Here is a 3,541-nt window from a genome sequence, read left to right as displayed (position 1 = left end):
GTTGCTGCTGCAGCACGTGGGAGCTGCTGGTGATCCAGAGCGAGCACATCTGTACCAAGTGTTTGCAGCTCGAGGAACTTTGGATCCGAGTTAAGGAGCTGGAGTCCGAGCTGCAGACATTGAGTCACATCAGGGAGGGGGAAAGTTACCTGGACACTTTGCTTCAGGTGGTGGTCACACCCCTCAGATTAGGTAATTCAAATGTGGTCTGTGATCAGGGACAGGAGGGGGTGACTGCAGGTGAGGCAGGTGTGGGGACCCAGGGGGTAGCGCTCGAGGAGTCTCGGCCCCTGCAACTGTCCAACAGTTACAAGGTTCTTGCAAGTTGTGTGGACGAGAGCGGAGACTGCAGGGAGGATGAGCGAACTGACCACAGCACCATGGTGCAGGGAGCGAATCAAGTGGGGGGAGGAAATGGGAATGTAGTAGTGGTAGGGGACAGTATAACTAGGGGGATGGATACTGTTCTCTGCAGCCGTGAGCATGAGTCCCAAAGGCTGTGTTGCCTGCCTGGTGCCAGGGTTAAGGACATCCTCCTCAGGGCTGGAGACGAACTTGGAGTGGGAGGGGAGGGACCCAGTTGTCGTCGTCCACGTTGGTACCAACAACATTGATAGGACTAGAAAGGAGATTCTGCTGAACAGTTAGGAGCTAAATTAAAAAGCAAAATCTCCAAGGTAATAATCTCAGGATTACTAGCTGAGCCAAGGGCAAACTGGCATAGGGTAAATAAAGTCAAGGAATTAAATGTGGGGCTCAGAGAGATTGTTCTGTTGAAGAGTCATTCAGACTCGAAACGTTAACTGTATTCCTCTCCGCAGATGCTGCCAGACCTGCTGAGTTTTTCCAGGTAGTTTTGTTTCTGTTTTGGATTTCCAGCATCCACAGTTTTTTGCTTTTATCTTGATGTGGGAGGAATGGGTATCAGTACATGGGGCACTGGCACCAGTACTGGGGTAGAAGGGAGCTGTCCCGGTGGGATGAGCTTCACCTGAACGGTGCTGGGTCCAGTGTTCTGGTGAATCGAATAGCTAGGGCTGTAGAGAGGGTTTTAAACTAAATAGAGAGGGGAGGGTTCTGGAGAGGGGATACATAGGCTTACAAAGCAAAAGGACATGGCAGCCTTGCAGGGCAACTATTTAGATGATGATACCCAGAGTGTGACAGGAAAGGACAGAGTGTACAAACATAAAAAAACAACAGCAAATAGGGTCAAAGGGGGAAAAATGGTAAAAAGGCAAAATTAATGGCCCTTTACTTAAATACATGTAGTATTCAGAACAAAATAAACAAATTAACGGCACAAATAAACGTTAATGGGTGTGAGCTTATAGCCATTACGGAGACGTGGTTACAAGGAGATTAAAGCTGGGAACTAAATATTCAGGGGTATGTGACTTTTCAAAAGGACAGACAGGAAGGAAAGGGTGGTGGGGTAGCTTTGTTAGTACGGGATGGAATAAGTACAATAGCAAGAAATGATCTTGGATCGGAAGATGTAGAATCCATATGGGTGGAGGTAAGAAATAATGAGGGGAGAAAGACACTGGTGGGAGTTGTCTATAGGCCCCCTGACAGTAGCTATACTGTAGGACAGAGAATAAATCAGGAGATAATGAGGGCATGTAAAAAAGACAGTACATTAATCATGGGTGACTTTAATCTTCATGTAGTTTGGGAAAATCAAATCGGCAGAGATAGGCACGAGCAAGAATTCATAGAGTGTATTTGGGACAGTTTTTTAGAACAATATGTTGTGAATCCAACCAGAGCTCAGACTCTTTTGGATCTGGTAATGTGTAATGGGGCAGGTTTAATAAGTGATCTCAGAATAAAGGATCCCCGAGGAAACAATGACCATAGTATGGTAGGAGTTAGCATTCAGTTTGAGAGTGAGAAACTTGGATTGGAAACAACTGCTAAACTTAAATAAGGGTAATTACAATGGAATGAGGGCTGAGTTGGTTGGAGTGGACTGGGAAAGGAGTTTAGCAGAAAAGATGGTTGATGAACAATGGCAGATGTTTAAGAAAATAGTTCATGACTCTCAACAAAGATATATCCCAGTGAGGAAGAAGGATTCAAGCAAGGGGATAAACCAACAATGGTTAATCAAGGAAGTTAAGGATAGTATCAAATTGAAAGAAAAAACATAAAATGTGGAAAAAAATTAGTGGTAAGCCAGGGGATTGGGGAAGTTTTAAAAACCAACAAAAGAAGACCAAAAACATAATAAAGAGGGAGAAAATAAACTTTGAGGGTAAACTAGCAAGTAATATAAAAATGGACAGTAAGAGCTTCTTTAAGTACATAAAAAGGAAGAGAGAGTCCAAAGTGAACATAGGCCCCTTAGAGAATGAGACTGGGGAAATAATAATGGGGAACCAGGAAATGGCAGAGGAGCTAACTAAATACTTTGCTTCAGTCTTCACGGTAGAAAATGCTAGTAACATTCCAAAAATACTAAATAATCAAGAGGTAAAAGTGGGAGAGAAAATAAATACAATAACTATCACTAGAGCAAAAGTACTAGGGAAACTAATGGGGCTAAAGACCGACAAGTCTCCTGGACCTGATGAGTTGGCATCCGAGGATATTAAAGGAAGTAGCTACTGAGATAGTGGATGCACTGGTAGTAATCTTCCAAGAATCCTTAGAAGTCCCAGAGGATTGAAGAACAACCAATGTAACGCCCTTACTCAAAAAGGGAGGGTGACAAAAAACAGGTAACTATAGGCTAGTTAGCTTAACATCTGTCATTGGGAAAATGTTGGAGTCTATTATAAAGGATGTAATAGCAAAGCATTTAGAAACACATAATCTAATCAAGCAGAGTCAGCATGGATTCGTGAAAGGGAAATCATCCCTAACAAATTTATTAGAATTCTATGAGGAGGTGACAAGCAGGTTAGATAAAAGAGAACCAGTAGGTGTAATATTTGGATTTCCAAAAGGCATTCGATAAGGTACTGCACATAAGGCTACTTAATAAGATAAGAGCCCATGGTGCTGGAGGTAGTATATTGGCATGGATAAAGGATTGGCTAACTAATAGAAGACAGAGAGTTGGGATAAGGGGGGCATTTTCAGGATGGCAACCTGTAACTAGTGGAGTGCCGCAGGGATCAGTGCTGGGGCCACAATTATTTACAATATATATTAATGACTTAGATGTGGGAAGTGAATGTACTATTGCCAAGTTTGTGGATGATACAAAAATAGGTGGGAAGGCAAGTGGTGAGGATGAAACCAGGAGTCTACAGAGAGATGTAGACAGGTTATGTGAGTGGGCAAAATCTTGGCAGATAGAACATAGAACATAGGACATAGAAACTAGAAGCAGGAGTAGGCCATTCGGCCCTTCGAGCCTGCTCCACCATTCATTGTGATCATGGCTGATCATCCAACTCAATAGCCTGCTCCCGCTTTCTCCCCATATCCTTTGATCCCTTTCACCCCAGAGCTATATCTAACTGCTTCTTGAAAACATACAATGTTTTGGCTTCAACAACTTTCTGTGGTAGTGAATTCCACAGGTTCA

Source organism: Carcharodon carcharias, chromosome 2 (assembly GCF_017639515.1).
Source record: "Carcharodon carcharias isolate sCarCar2 chromosome 2, sCarCar2.pri, whole genome shotgun sequence".
NCBI classification, from domain to species: domain Eukaryota; kingdom Metazoa; phylum Chordata; class Chondrichthyes; order Lamniformes; family Lamnidae; genus Carcharodon; species Carcharodon carcharias.
This window is presented reverse-complemented; position numbering follows the sequence as displayed.